Source organism: Oryctolagus cuniculus, chromosome 13 (assembly GCF_051225735.1).
Source record: "Oryctolagus cuniculus isolate XC-2025 breed Fujian yellow rabbit chromosome 13, ASM5122573v1, whole genome shotgun sequence".
Lineage (NCBI taxonomy): Eukaryota > Metazoa > Chordata > Mammalia > Lagomorpha > Leporidae > Oryctolagus > Oryctolagus cuniculus.
The window spans coordinates 63,840,390-63,856,803 of NC_142879.1; the positions used below are offsets into that span (position 1 = coordinate 63,840,390).

General features: G+C 37.9%; 1 protein-coding gene and 1 pseudogene across 5 annotated transcripts in view; one reads left to right on the forward strand and one right to left on the reverse strand.

Moving 5' to 3' along the window:
• Nucleotides 1-16,414, reverse strand: part of AKT3 (AKT serine/threonine kinase 3) — a 308,783-nt gene that overhangs the window by 162,389 nt on the left and 129,980 nt on the right. The window lies entirely within an intron of this gene.
• Nucleotides 1-16,414, forward strand: part of LOC103351013 (mortality factor 4-like protein 2) — a 37,975-nt pseudogene that overhangs the window by 321 nt on the left and 21,240 nt on the right.

Consider the following 16,414-nt stretch of genomic DNA (forward strand, 5'->3'; position numbering starts at 1 on the left):
AGTACAAAGTTTTGGCCTTTCTGGGGCCAAACAAAGGGGGCCCCCTACAACTAATCCTTTTAAGACAAAATGCAGGATTATGGTTGACTTTTAGCATTCTAAACATAGCATTTGCCTCTTCAATTTATACTTGATGCATAAAACTACTCATACTTTTATATTTTTGGCTTATATATTTTAACTAATTTAAGTGACAGCCTGGCTGTAATCAAGAGAAAGTTTCAACAAAAAGGAACTCTTTGTGGCACATCAAGTCTTTCAGAGATTGCTGTCTGCACATCCACCAATGTACTTCCAGATTTTCCATGCACTGTCATGACAAACCTTCAGTAACTGCTGCAGTAGATTTCCCACACAACCTCTTCCCAAGTTTCTATCTACCTTAATGGGTACTTCCACTTCCTTCTCTATTTTGACTGGAAGTTGCATCTATTTTGATTTATGATGTTACCAATACCAAAACACAGGTCTCATAATGACAGGGCTATGCTGTGAGAAACGTGCTTTTAGGCAATTTTGCTGTTACATGAACATCACAGAGTGCATTTAGGTAAACCTAAATACCTAGGCTATGTGGTAGAGTCCATTGCTACTGGGGTCACAGTGGGCCAAACAAAGATCAAAACAAGTGCAAGAGAATAATGTAATCAGCCGGCACCACGGCTCACTAGGCTAATCCTCCGCCTTGCAGCGCTGGCACACCGGGTTCTAGTCCCGGTCAGGGCGCCAGATTCTGTCCGTCCCGGTTGCCCCTCTTCCAGGCCAGCTCTCTGCTGTGGCCCAGGAGTGCAGTGGAGGATGGCCCAAGTCCTTGGGCCCTGCACCCTATGGGAGACCAGGATAAGTACCTGGCTCCTGCCATTGGATCAGTGTGGTGCGCCGGCCGCAGCGTGCCAGCCGCGGCGGTCATTGGAGGGTGAACCAACGGCAAAGGAAGACCTTTCTCTCTCTCTCTCTCTCACTGTCCACTCTGTCAAAAAAAAAAAAAAAGAGAGAGAGAGAGAGAGAATAATGTAATCAACAGGTACAGTAAAAGCTTGATGGATATAGCTATAAAGAAATGAAAGTAAATAATAAGCCACTAATACAGCCACTTATTTTCAAACATTATGTACTTTACATAATTGTACATGCTATACTTGTATATTACTGGCAGCTCAAGTAGGTCTGTTTACATCAGCATCATGGTAAGCATGTGGGGAGTGTGGAGTGTTACAACATTAAGTCCGTGATAACATCAGCAGGCACCAAGAACTTTTCAGCTCCATATTAATCTCATGGGACCACTGATGTATAAATGTTCCACTGCTTACAGAAATGGTATGTTACTCACAACTATTTCTCAACAAGGAATTTTAGTGTGCTTATAGTGTACCCTCAAAAGATATATACATCCTGGTCCCTGAACTTGTTAAGCTATATGTGAAAAGCAAGGAGTATTACCTTCTATGGAAAAAATCAACATGGATTTTTGAGAAGAGGCGCTTCTCCCAGATCAACTTGGTGAGCCCTAAACCCAATTACAAATGTCCATGTTAGACTGGTATGACACATGGAGGATAACGGAAGCAAAGACTGGAATGATGTACTGCAAGCCAAGAACACCGGGAACCACCAGAAGCAAGAAGTGCATTCTTCCCTAAGCCTTCGGAGGGAGTGTGGCACTGCCAGCACCTTCATTTCTAAGCTCCTGGCCTCCAGAACTGTGAGAGAATAAGTTTCTGTTGATGCAAGCCACCTACCTTGTTGTAATTTGCTAGGGCAGCCCTGGGAAACAAATACAGCTTCCCAAAGGCCTTTTTGTATAGGAAAAAAAAAAAAAAAAGCTTTACTGATTCATTAAGTTCTTGGCAGGGGAGATATTCAGACTTGGTTAACACCTTCTGAATGCAAAGAGAAAAATCCACATCACTTCTATAAATGGTAAAGAATCCTATTTGTGAATTGTGGGGTTGGAAGACGCTGTTTTCCAGAATTCACAGTTTTACTTAGTTATGACTTCAGATTCCAGACATCTGCCAACTTTCTCACTTTACTTAATACTGTAGTTCCTATGAATTACTTCTTAAATTTTATTTATTGGAAAGGTAAAGAGACAGACAAGCAGACAGACAGAGATCTCACCCCTGCTGACTAACTTACCTCCCACCTCTCAGACTCCCCACTCAAATTCCCCCTACAGCCCATAATGGGCCAGGCCTAAGCCAGGAACCAGAAATTTAATTCAGGTCCCTCACAAGGATTGCAGAGGCCCAACTACTTGAGCACATTAGCAGGAAGCTAGAAACCATAGCACAGCTGCTATATGAACCCATATTCCAGTATGGAATATGGATATCCCAACTGGCATCTCAACCATTATACCAAATGCTCGCCCCTCTATAATTTATTGAAATAAACAATCTTAATAGTTTTGAGTGAATGGTGGCCCTAAAAAACATCCTCAAGTTCCCCAACTGGGCACACACGTGTGCGCGCACACACACACAGTTTTATTTCGGCTCTCAGGGCATATTTAGATTCACAGCTCATTGTCTATTGTTCATCTAATGTCAAACTGTACTTTTACTTAATAATTTTTTATTTAAATTAGTCTACACATTCTGACTTTACTTCTTTATAACACTTTACTAAGAATCACATTTTGGTTTTTTAAAGATGACAACATCAAAACTTCCCAAAGCAGGAGTTAAGGGTGCTTGACTATGGACTAAAAATAGATTAAGATGTACAAATGGTATTTCATCTAAATAATGGTAAAACATCTAGATTTTAGAAAAGACCTTTAGAAATAATTTGGCTTGTGTCTTCACAAACATATTATGTTGATGAATACAGATTACACTTCACAGCTAGGTTGTGTTCCAGACAGAACCTGTTCCTATCTCTAACTTCATAAAAGGTAGAAATTTAGATGTCAACTGAAGTACATGCCGACTTGAAATACTACAGCAGTATCTTTTCATTTATTGGAGACCAACTCCCTACCGTCATCAACTATGCTAAAACACAAGTAGGTGAGTTAATTTAGATGCACAAAAACAGATGCAACCCAACTAAAAAGAAATCTAACTGTGGCACTGTTTTTCACAAACCTTGCATGATGATCTTTTGGAATTCAAATAGACAAAACATGTAATCATCATCTTTAAAAATATGCTACTTTTCTAAGGTAAAATATAAAGAAAATAGAAGACCCTAATTGTAAATTGCTATATTACCAAACTGAAATTTAACAGAAGACATTCCTTTTTTAAGTTACCAGTGGGCATACACACTTGTGAAAACATTAGCTTCAAAAGCTAATCACTCCACAAGAAAGGGTAAAAGCGTTTTTACATGTACAAGGTGCTTCAAACAGCTCGTAAGAAAATGGAATGGAAAGATAAGTTTAGGGGCAGGCATTCAGCTAGTAGTTAAGATATCAGTTAGAAAGCCTACATCCCACATCAGAGTAGCAGGGTTTGATACCCAGTTCTAGCTCCTGACTCTAGATTCCTGAAAATGCAAACCCTAGGAAGAAACAGCTAGGACTCAGTAACTGAGTTCCTGCCATTCAGCCCTGACTGTTTTGTGCATCTAGAGGGTAAACCAGTAGTAAAGGGCTTTCTCTCTCTTTCTCTCCATCTCTGTGTGTGTTTCTAAAATAAGATTTTTTTAATAACATAAGTTTATTTCAGTGAAAAATAATTTTAAATTCATGCAGGTTTTTTTTTCAGAATATGCATTTTCTTTTTGAAGACTCTTCATATGTCAGGAAGAAGCACTACTGTTTTATGTTGAGGCTGGAACAATTTTAAGCTTAGCTTTCCTGAGAATACCAAGCTTCTTATATTTTATTTCCATGTTTAATCACAATCTAAATTTTAAAAATACATTAATGGGGCCAGCACTGTGGTGTAGTGGGTAAAGCCACCGCCTGCAGTGCTGGCATCCCATATGGGTGCCAGTTCGTGTCCCGGCTGTTCCACTTCTGATCCAGCTCTCTGCTGTGGCCTGGGAAAGCAGTGCAAGATGGCCCAAGTCCTTGGGCCCCTACACCCATGGAAGACCCAAAAGAAGCTCCTGGCTCCTGGCTTTGGATCAGCACAGCTCTGGCCATTGCAGCCAACTGGGGAGTAAACCAGCGGATGGAAGATCTCTCTTTCTCTCTCTCTGCCTCCCCTTCTCTTTCTGCGTAACTCTTTCAAATAAATAAATAAATAAATCTTTTAAAAAATGCAGTAATGTTTGTACAGTACGTATCTGAAGAAAAAGATGAATAGATGACATATACACTTAATGAATATAACAGTAAAACAACTTCTATCTTTATTAACAGAGAGAATCATTGTATTTATGCAAAAAAGTTGGTCATAATATCACTGTTAAAACATGTGATCACATTTTTCAGGACAAACTTTTTTCAAATAAATGTTTTTTGTAATAAAAGTTGCAACAAACTGTGGTGATGGATATGAAGTTAATAAATTTCTCAAATTACACTTCAATATTTTTTCCTTCTCCGTGTCATAATTGAAATCCTCTAGGTAGAACAACGTGGAGGTTAACAGCAAAGATTCTGGAGCCACACAATTTGGGTTTGAATCTCAACTGTACCTTTTTTTAGTTGCAGTCTTTCTACAATTCAGTTTCCTCATCTAAAAAATGGTCATCATGCTATTACCTCCCTGAAAGGTTTTTTTTAAAGGACATAATGTAAAAGCACTCAGAACATTACTAGGTGGCATATATCAAGCATTAGATTTTGTTATTAAATGGAACCATTGCCAATTATAATTTGTAATCAATTTATTTATTCCATCAGTCAAAAACAATCTCTTTAGCTAATGGCAGGTATATAAAACTTGCATGATTATCTTAATGACACTTTGGGCAACTATTATTAAAACATAGCATTAATTTGATTAATACTTTTCCTTCTATTTTGACAGAGGTAAGATATCAGAGTGCTAAGTCTCCAAAGAGATCTCTGAATTATTTTAGTAATTAATATGCACGAATGAACTGTGCCATGAAAATATAGTTTAAGAATTTTCAAAGAGTAGATTTAAGCCAAACAATAGCAGCTTTTGGCTGGGCGTGATGCACAGTGGTCAGGCTACTGTTTAGGATTCCGTATCAGATGCTGGAATGTGTGTCCTGTCTCCACTTCCAATCCAGCTTCCTGCTAATGAGTACAATGGGAGGCAGCAGAGGATGACTCACATATTTAAGTCCTTGCCATCTATGTGGAAACCTGGTTGGAGTTCCTGGCTCTTGGCTTCAGGCTGGGCTGTTAACAGCATTTGGGGAGTGCATCAATAAATGGGAGACCGATCTTTCTCTCTCCCTCTCTCTCTCTCTCTCACTCTCTCTCATTTTCAAATAAATTTTTTTAAAAGTAGCTTTCAGGCTGGCGCTGTGGCTCACTAGGCTAATCCTCCACCTTGCGGCGCCGGCACACCGGGTTCTAGTCCCGGTCGGGGCGCCGGATTCTGTCCTGGTTGCTCCTCCTCCAGTCCAGCTCTCTGCTGTGGCCCGGGAGTGCAGTGGAGGATGGCCCAGGTCCTTGGGTCCTGCACCCACATGGGAGACCAGGAGGAAGCACCTGGCTCTTGGCTTCTGATTGGTGCAGTGCCAGCCATAGTGGCCATTTGGGGGGTGAACCAACGGAAAGGAAGACCTTTCTCTCTCTCTAACTCTGCCTGTCCAAAAAAAAAAAAAAAAAAAAAAAAGAGAGAGAGAGAGAGAGAGAGAGAAAACAAAAGAAAAGTAGCTTTCAGTGAAAATAATTGCTTTAAGAAATTATTTTTAGCAATCCATTTTTTAAAAGATATATTTATTTGAGAGGCAGAGTTACAGAGCGAGAGCAAGACGGAGAGACACACAGAGGGGTCTTCCATCTGCTGGTTCACTCCCTAAATGGTCACAATGGCTGGAGCTGCACCAATCCAAAGCCAGGAGCTTCTTCTCGGTCTCCCATGCAGGTGTAGGGGCCCAAGGACTTGGGCCATCTTCTACTGCCCTCCCAGGCCATACCAGAAAGCAAGACTGGAAGTAGAGCAGCCGGGACTGGAACCAGAGTCCATATGGGATATCAGCACTGCAGGTGGCAGTTTTACCTGCTACACCGCAGTGCTGGCTCCCATAGCAATACTCTTCTATTTATTTATTTATTTAGACAAGCAGAGTGGACAGTGAGAGGGACAGAAAGAGAGAAAGGTCTTCCTTTACCGTTGGTTCACCCTCCAATGGCCGCTACGGCTGGTGCGCTGATCCGAAGCCAGGAGCCAGGTGCTTCTCCTGGTCTCCCATGGGGTGCAGGGCCCAAGTACTTGGGCCATCCTCCACTGCCTTCCCGGGCCACAGCAGAGAGCTGGAATGGAAGGGGGGCAACCGGGACAGAATCCGGCGCCCCGACCGGGACTAGAACCTGATGTGCCGGCGCCACAGGCAGAGGATTAGCCTATTGAGCTGTGTTGCTGGCCCATAGCAATACTCTTAAATAAGAATCTCCATAAGTCAACTCTTACAGATCAAAAAAGGCTTAATGTTAATTTTTTTCTTTTTTTTTAACTTTTATTTAGCAAATATAAATTTTCAAAGTACAGTTTATGGATTACAATGGCTCCCCCCAGCCATAACTTCCCTCCCACCCGCACCCTCCCATCTCCTGCTCCCTCTCCCATTTCATTCACATCAAGATTCATTTTCAATTATCTTCATATACAGAAGATCAACTTAGTACATATTAAGTAAAGATTTCATCAGTTTGCACCCACACAGAACATAAAGTGTAAAATACTGTTTCAGTACTAGTTATAGCATTACTTCACATTGGACAACACATTAAGGACAGAGATCCTACATGAGGCATGAGGAATAAGTGCACAGTGCCTCCTGTTGTTGACTTAACAATTTGACACTCTTGTTTATGGCGTCAGTAATCTCCCTAGGCTCTAGTCATGAGTTGCCAAGGCTATGGAAGCCTTTTGAGTTCGCCAACTTCGATCTTATTTAGACCAGGTCATAGTCAAAGTGGAAGTTCTCAACCTCCCTTCAGAGAAAGGTACCTCCTTCTTTGATGGCCCTTTCTTTTTACTGGGATCTCACTTGCAGAGATCTTTCATTTAGGTTTTGTTTTTTGTTTTTTGTTTTTGCCAGAGTATCTTGGCTTTCCATGCCTACAATACTCTCATGGGCTCTTCAGCCAGATCTGAATGCCTTAAGGGCTGATTCTGAGACTAGTGCTGTTAGGACATCTGCCATTCTATGAGTCTGCTGTGTATCCCGCTTCCCATGATAGATTGTTCTCTCCCTTTTTTATTCTATCAGCTAGTATTCGCAGACACTAGTCTTGTTTGTGTGATCCCTTTGACTCTTAGACCTATCAGTGTGATCAAATGTGAACTGAAATTGATCACTTGGACTAGTGAGATGGCATTGGTACATGCCACCTTGATGGGATTGTATTGGAATCCCCTGGCACATTTCTAGCTCCACCATTTGGGGCAAGTCCGATTGAGCATGTCCCAAATTGTACATGTCCTCCCTCTCTTATTCCCAGTCTTATGTTTAACAGGGATCACTTTTCAGTTAAATTTAAACACCTAAGAATAATTGTGTGTTATTACAGAGTTCAACCAATAGTATTAACTAGATCAAAATCTATCCAACTAGGGCCAGTGTTGTGGCAAAGCAGGTAAAGCTACCACCTGCAATGCTAGTTTATGTTCAGGCTTTTTTAAAAAAAAACCTATTCAAAGTTCACGATTCACAATATAGCAAATTTTTAGTTATTTGTTGACAGATGCAAATCAAGTTTACATATATGAACTACCAAAAAGAAAACACGGCAGAATCTTTTTCTCAACTAGTAGATTCATGATGAAATATTAGCACCACAAATAAATTCTCAAATGGTATTTCATTAATTATGTGATATATCTATCTAAAAAAACAAATACAGTTACTGGAGAAATTCATGATGATAGGTATAATAAAACATCTGCAGTCTGTTTTTAAAATTGTCCTTTTTATAGATAGGAGTCCAATCAGTTCTAGGTAGAAGCCTACTGATGCCTCTCAGGGAGTAGAAGAGATGTGTTTCTCACTGAACTTATCATTATCCTTTTATAGAGGTCAGTTTTCTCCTATGCTACAATGAACTAGTATAACTTAACTACACAGGAACAATATAAAATGGGGTGGATATTTGTCACAGTTTAGACACTCCTCGTGACGCATTTCATTTTGTGGTTCCTGGATTCAAGTCCTGCCTGTCTTGCAAATGTGTGCCCTGGAAGGTAGCAGATAATGGCTAAAGTATTGGGGCCCCCCCACACACCTGGGAGTCCACAATCGAGTTCCAGGCTGCTGGCTTCGGCTTGGCCCAATCCCAGCTTTTGTGGGCATTTGAGGAGTGAACTAGTAGATAAAAGATACTTCTCTGTATCTGTTTCTCTCTCTTTCAAATACAAGGAAAATAAATAAAATTTAAAATAAAAGTCCTTTGCATGTTGCACACATACTTAGTTTCCCAGCTGCGAACCTGAATATGTAGGTTATCAATTCCCTTTGAATCTTTCATACCTGTTTTTTCCTTGCCCTTGGGTAAACTACAAAGTGCTACATTCTATTGTGATGTCCATGCAATGTCGACCACTTATTATCAACCAGATCTGGATGTGTGTTAGTCTGGACAGCCTCTGAAAACTTAGAGACGTCTACAAAACACATCAACAGCAGTACTGACTCCTGTCCAGACAGCGCATTTTAAAGTGCAGCTCAGTGAGCACCACAGATCAAATGATAATCTTTAAAATCTTTTCCTTTAGAATAAAAAATGGACATTTAAGAGATCCTCTCATTCAAACAGTGCCAAAATACATTTAAGTACCAAGAATGCAGCAATAGATGATACCGGCATAGGCCCCACATTAATGAAGCTTTAATTCTATGGACAGCTGTAAGAATGAAGAACTGGAAAAAAGATAATGAAATGAGCCACTAAATTCAAAATGAAAATTTCTCCAATTTCTTTAATCATCCTTGGTGATGCAGAATGTTGCACTTTAAGGAATGGTAGTATTTCCTTTTCCTTTTTTTTATTTTTACTTTTTTAGATTTATTTAATTATTTCAAAGGCAGAGTAACAGAGGAAGGGAGAGAGAGAGACAGACAGACAGACAACCTGCATCCACTGGTTCATTCCCCAAATGGCCATCACGTTAGGGGCTGGTTCAGGCTGAAGCCAGGAGCCTGGAACTCCATCCTGGTCTCCCATGTGGGAGGCAGGAGCCCAGGTAATTGAACTATCTTCCATTGCTTTCACAGGTACATTAGCAGGGAGTTAGACTGGAAGTGGGGCAGCCAGGACTCGAAGCAGTGCCTATATGGGATGCCAGTGTTACAGAAGGTGGCTTAACCCACTGTGCCACAATGCTGGCCCCTTCCTTATATTTCTAAATGGTTTCCTAAATACCCTGAAAAAAGGTGCTTGTTGATATAATACATTACTCTGGAGGAAGTGAACAGAGGGATATCAGCATAAGGTCTTTCAAGGACTCATGAAAGATTTCAGGTTTGCTATTAAACTGACTCCAAGGTAACAGGCACTTCATCCATTCCTCTTGGAAGCATCATGACAACAGAAGCAGAAGCACAGAAACAGAGTTGACCTTCACCTGGTGTAACAAGTGACATACCTTCACCTTTCTGGTTTAAAGATAATATACATGCTTGTCTTCTCTCTCTCACCATCTTGTGCAAAGTATTGATTTCTAAGATCATACTTCAAAACACCCAAATTTGTCTTTATGACGATTTCACTCGGGTTGCCTGCTACTGTAAGATCATGGAAAGGTGCACTTGGCCTTAGACTGGCCAATGTCACTGCAACTGGCCACATGGAAGTTGTTTACAACTTTGATGACTTCCCACTGTGCTTCCAAAGATGTCTTGAAAGCTTTCCAGATGTACCCACATTCTTCTGCTTTACCACATATGTTCCTTCACAATTATTTTGAAAAGCATATTATAGTCAAGAAGTTTTGCTCCCACTGCATAATACATGAACTTGTCATTTTTACATTAAGTATAGTTTTCATATCTACTTCCTAAAGCAGCACGGCTGAGGTCCATGTTTTGCTTTGAAGCTGAAGCAATGATGAGAAAAATACCTGTACACTGAACACTAAGATCTCGGCATGGCTGCTCTCCAGTACTTTATCTGCTTTAGCATTTTCCTTTGTTTTTCAGAAAATTGCCTAATTACCATCTACCTTTAAACATCTTGTATTTGTTTTCCGATATGCTGTAAATTGGTTAAGCAAACCCTAATTTCCTTGTTTTTAAGAAGCACTGCATTTTAAAGCAAAAAAGTGATACTTTAAAATTATTCTTTTAAGTCCAAGAACACTTTCATAGAATTACAGTATCATGTTTTACTCCCAGAGAAAGCAAGGTGAGTGCAAAAAGAGAGAAACACAAAGCATCCATACAAACTGGCCCATGGAAAAATAGCATCTGGGCAATTTAACAAAGAAAAAAACCATGGGATCAGTTTACATAGCAGTAGATATGTTGTGGAGAATTATTCAATCTGTACCCAGCTTCCTGCTGGGTTAACTGTAAGCTAAATTATTATTTTGCTTACATTTACGCCCTTGTAGATTGTAAAAGCAGAGCTCTCTTTTTAATCTGCTTTCTGCATTATAGCAAAAAGTCTCCAACCCCACACATGGCATTGAACATAAAATCATTTCTGCTGCATTTTAACAAAGTAAATGCAGTCATCGAATTTTAAACTATTGTAAAGATATGCACCAATTTAAAGGCATAATTTCATTAAAATTGTACCAGTTCCTTACTTACTGTAAATGTTTCCCACTTTACCACAACATACTGTCTATGTGTATGAATTAAAGGAATATCCTATGCTATATGAACACTGCAGTAAATAACCTTAATGAATATCAAATGCGGAAGCAGAGAGTCCATAACACAAAGCTACTCACCATGTTATCTCCAGCACCTACCACAGAGCAGACTGGGATAACCATTAATAAAATGGATAAATAAACCTACCACAATTCCAAACAAGGACTATGCTCATGTCAGAAACACTCTTACATGGAGAAATCACACTATAGCAAAGCCTTCTGTGGCTCTATCTGGTTTCCCATTAGAACACACTATGGGCATGCAACACAACCGTAATGGCTTCTCCCCATGGCGGGCATTAGGAGCTAGCAGAAGAGGCTGCAATAATTCCCCATCAAGAACCCCATGCCATTTGAAAAAACTCTCAGATAATTCAAACCCCCCCCCCCCCATCTCACACCTGTATTTAAAGTCACTGTCTTACAGAAGAAACATTAGTAAGACTAGATGCTACTGTGGAACTGCACTAGGTCTCCAGTCGTCAATTTCCAGTACTATGATGTCCGAAAATGACACCACATCAACCACAGACTCTGTTATTCTGAGGATGAATCCTTGCCCTTCCTAACTCATCTCTTTGCTCCTTTGTTTTCCTTAAGCAATAAACTGATTGACACTTGTATCCTTGTGCATTAAGTGGTAAAAGGAAGAAGTGGTGTGAGTGAGGAATAAAAAGAAACTTGAATGTCCTCAGCCAGCCTCTGTGCTCAGGCCGCCTTCCCTAAGAGACCTCCTGACAGTAAGAGAGACTGGTGGGGCAGTGTCCTCTCTTTGCTCAGAGCCACACCAAGGCCTGAGACACTGGGCACACCCAGGCCAGGGCAGAGCTGCATTGCGAAGAGCGACTTCTACTCATATCAACGAAACCTACCACACCACACTGCTCAAGCTTTCACTTAAGTGGTAAACTACAGTGGCTGGCAGTGCACACCCTGAAGCCAGGCTGCCCAGCTTCAGATGCCAGTTCTGGTGCTCACCACCTAATCTCTTGGTGCCTCAGCTGCCTCCTCTGGCAAAAGAGGACAGCAATAACAGAAAAAAACATTTGCAAAACACGTAAAACATCTGACTCACAAAAACCCTATAGTATGGTTAAGGAAACCAACCAGAGGAAGCATAGAACATCCCTAATTTTCACAACATATTGGACTACACAAAAGTAAAGCCAGCGTTTAAAATAAAATGGAAATGTGTTAATTTTATTTGTCCAGGCTATCGCTGCTCCACGTAAGTTGAGGAAAGGTGGTGTCGGATTTTTGTGGATAAAATTTGTTTCTGTTATTCACTTTTTGTCCTACTGTAATCTATCACTTAAATGCACCCAACTGAAATCTCACGCTAAAAAATAATACTGCTTCAGAAATCATCCTTCACAATTCAATTTCAAATAACGCTAGGAAAAAAAAAAGTAGTATTTCTCTGAATTTACTATTCAGCATTTAAATATTTCATTCAAATAAGAAAGTCACTAAATACAAAAATAAACAAAAAAGGACACATCACATTAGTCTGAACTTTCCAGTTCTTCCTTTTTTATTATACAAGTTAGCCATCACTTAATCTCAAATGTCATGATTTCTGAGACATTTTAAACCATGTATTACTGGTTTATTAGGTTTTTATAAGTTTTAGGAATAACTGCAAGTGCTATTAAGGCAGTACAATTACTTTCATTAGTAGTTCATTAGGCTTTGTAAGTCCTAGAAATAAAAGTATATTTCAACATCTGGCATATTTATATGTAACCACTGAATATCCAGTTTAATACATCATTATTTATATTGTATTCAAAAGACATGATTATGCTTAAGTTCATAAAACAGAAGGGAATATGAATGTTTCCACCCCAATGAATGCTGCTGTATATTCAAAAGTGGTTTCAAGTAACTTTGAATACTATAATATCTGCAGTCAAAGGCACAAAAAGTAAAACATACTCAAGTAAGATCATCTTAATTTTCCCAGGTAATTTTCTTATCCTCTTTGTAAACCAATCTACTTTGGCAATTTATAGCCCATCACTTGTAACCACTTTTTTAGAAAAGAATTGTGTGTATTTTAATGTCATCAGCAAATTTACAAGCATGCATACATCTAACATTTTTAAGAGAACTGAACAAATCAAAGAAATACAAAAACAATTACCATTCAGTAAGTCCATCCTCCTCCCCCAAACACTCTTACATGCCACTAAGTACTAGAAAAGCTGGTTTTTCATGCTAAAATTGAATTTACTTACCTTGGCCCTCTGAGGGCAGTATTACCTAACACATACATAGAAATTTCAAAGCAATCTTTACCTACCATTCTAATAAAATTTTTGAAAGCATATATGCTTATTACACATAAACATTTCTTTCATCATTATCTGTAACACTAAAAGCATAATTAACACCTGTTTTCAAGTGTTGTCAGTAACTCTGAAAAGGAACACTTTTTTAAAAACCAATGCATAAAGAAGGAAAAATGCCTTAATGGCTCAGTATCATGGAAGTTATCCAAAACACAATGAAATTAAAAATTACCTAAGTGATTCTCCATTGTATAATAAGTTCCTATTGTAATGTTCTCAGTAAAATAATTTGTTTTAGAAAATTGCAGGAAATCAAACCACATAATCTTTCAATGAAGATAAAGAAATTCAGAGATAAACATTCAATCCCTAGGTTTCTTAAAGCAGCCACCAGCCAATAGGCTCACTTGTTATGAATTACTCATTCATTAATAAAATTATTCAAATGAGAAATTAGTGTGGGTCCAAGCACCCACCTAGTTTCCAAAAGTGACCCTGAAAGTGTAAATATCTTTGCAAAACATAAGGATCATCAATTTACTTTCTAGAATCTAGATCAATGAGCAGAGTGCTTTATTCCTTTTCTTCACAAAGTATGTATGTCATAAAAATTAAGAAAAAAGTTTTCTGCTGTTCACTTATCAAAGATTTTTGTGGAAGCACAAAAGAATGAATAACTAAATTTATATACTCCAGCAGCACCATAAACCTTTCAATTAAGAACATAAAAAGTGATCTTCATATCAGAGTTTTATATATAAGTTAGTGATTATCAAATTCTAAACACAAAATTTTCCTTTCCACTCTCCTACCCTGTAACAACCACCAAAAAACTTTTTAGAAAAAAAAAGAGCTATCTTTATAGAAAGTGATTACTGAAGAGAGACAAAAATTATTTCAAGTAAACAGGCAAATTTCCTTTTACATAGCAAGATCACCTGACAACTGATGCTAGTTAGTAGAAATGTGCTTTTATTTCTATTTTGTACTTACTTGTCTCTCTAACTTATAACTCTCCACTCAGATGCTATGCCATTATCTAGCATAACTAAAGAGTCAATCAGGTTCTTGTATTTGTATTACTAAATTCAAGTTTTATTATTATTTTTTTTGACAGGCAGAGTTAGACAGTAGAAGAGAGAGACAGTCAAGTTTTATTATTTTTAAAGTGGACAATATTATGAGTATTTTAAGGTTAAGGTGAAAAATCTAAAATTAAATACAAGTCCATTTTTATTTCTAAAACAAAAAGAATAATCACAGAGTCAGTTGAACATAGCACAAATGCAGAGAAGAGAAAGAAGGTCATTTCATAAAATTCTTTTCCATAATAAATATATACACTTAAGTTTAAATATCTCTAGAGAAAGATGCCAGGAAACAACAGCTGCTGTTCTATGCGCTTTCACTTAAAAGTACAAAATTATGAACTTTGATGCTGTGTTCCAGTCTTAAGCAAATAAGTGACTTGCTTAGCCAAAAAAAAGAACTTCACGGTTTATGCCTTTCCTGCCTTTGTATCTTAATCATCTTCTGTTCTAAAAAGTGTTACCAAGTTTACCAACATCTTTAATCAGATTTTCTTGAAATAAAACACATTAAAAATTTTAAGCCAAAACATTTAGCAAGATGCTTTAAAGAATATGTCAGAGAGTGAAATACTCTTCTGTTTTCAACATACTGGCCAATATTTTTAAGAATTACTATTCATGCAGGATCTTTCCGAGACACAATTCAAATTCAGTTACATACCCTTAAAGCTAGATGCTCCTGAATTATTTAATTATCCTGAAAAAAAACAATTTCGTGCATTTATAAAAATGTCCTTAGAGTTACATAATTACAATCTCTTCTATGAAACAACATTTCAGAGGCTTTGGGATATTTCCACGTCTTTGATACTCCAAATTGTTTTTGGTAAACATACTATGTTTAAGATTAAACTGTTAAATTTTGTTGACAAATATTGACATCCATCTCCATGCACTATTAAAGATTAAAATATCTTTATAAGAAGCTAGTTCTGCATTCAAAGTGAAGTTCATTGTTCTAATATAACTAATTCATTTTCTGACCAAAATAAAAGGCCTTATTCACAAGGCACAGTCCTATGAAATACTCTCAGGTTCAACATCTCTGAACTCTTCATCCAAAATTATTGAGTGGTATTTAGTAGACTGTTTGGCAGAAACAGCATTTTAAAAATAAAGACCTCAAGGAAGCATCTCCTCCATCAGTATGGGAATTAGTCAGACTACTCAATTTACTGATTCCCAGGTCAACCAAAACCACTTCCCTCTAAAACAACTGCCCTGATCTCAGTACTTTCTTCATCTGCAAAATAAAGAGTTGTGACAATCAAATAATGTTTAAACCTCCACAAGGAGATGGAACATCATTTGTAGCATCTTTTGGCCACTATAATTGTATTTATTATCTATACTGTATTATGAAGTCTTAGGTTAAAAATGTTTCTGACGCAAACACAGCTTAAGTATTGGCTATGGCAGAGAAAGCGTAGTTTCAAAATAATTTTTATTAATAATGAACTAAAAGAATGAACACAATTCTTCAATTATTTCATCCTGAATTTTCTAAGTGGACACCTTTTATAGGGTTAAATATGAAATTGTGACCGGTGAATAACTGCTCCAAACCATACCTCCAAAGTATTTATACTCAGTAGTTTCCTTTAAATTCTCTTTAAACAATCAATTTCTTTCCAAATTTATGAAATTATAAATCACTAGATAAACAAAGTTCCAAGAAAATAGCCCTTCTTTATGACTATTCTCTTAAAAGGCCTCTAGAACTTTGTATGCTGATTTTGCAATGGTCAGAGCACTACATAAATACTCCAACTGTAATAGTTACAGACAAAAAATATTGATATTCTAAATTGCTTCTGGTGAACATTTCTGAAAATTTAATTTTAACAGTTATCTGTGTGCAACAAATATTGACATCCATCCCCATGTACTATTAAAGACTGAAATACTTTTATAAGAAGCTAGCTCATTGCAGATATCTAAATATTTATCTCATTTTGTCCTCAGAAGATCCTTGAGAAAGTTGTTTCCAACTTTTAATAGCTGAAGAAACTCATGCTTATATAGTTTAAGCAACTTTCACAAACTAACTCATCTAAGTTCAGTGATATTTAAATCTAGTCTGTATAACTTCAAAGACACTTTG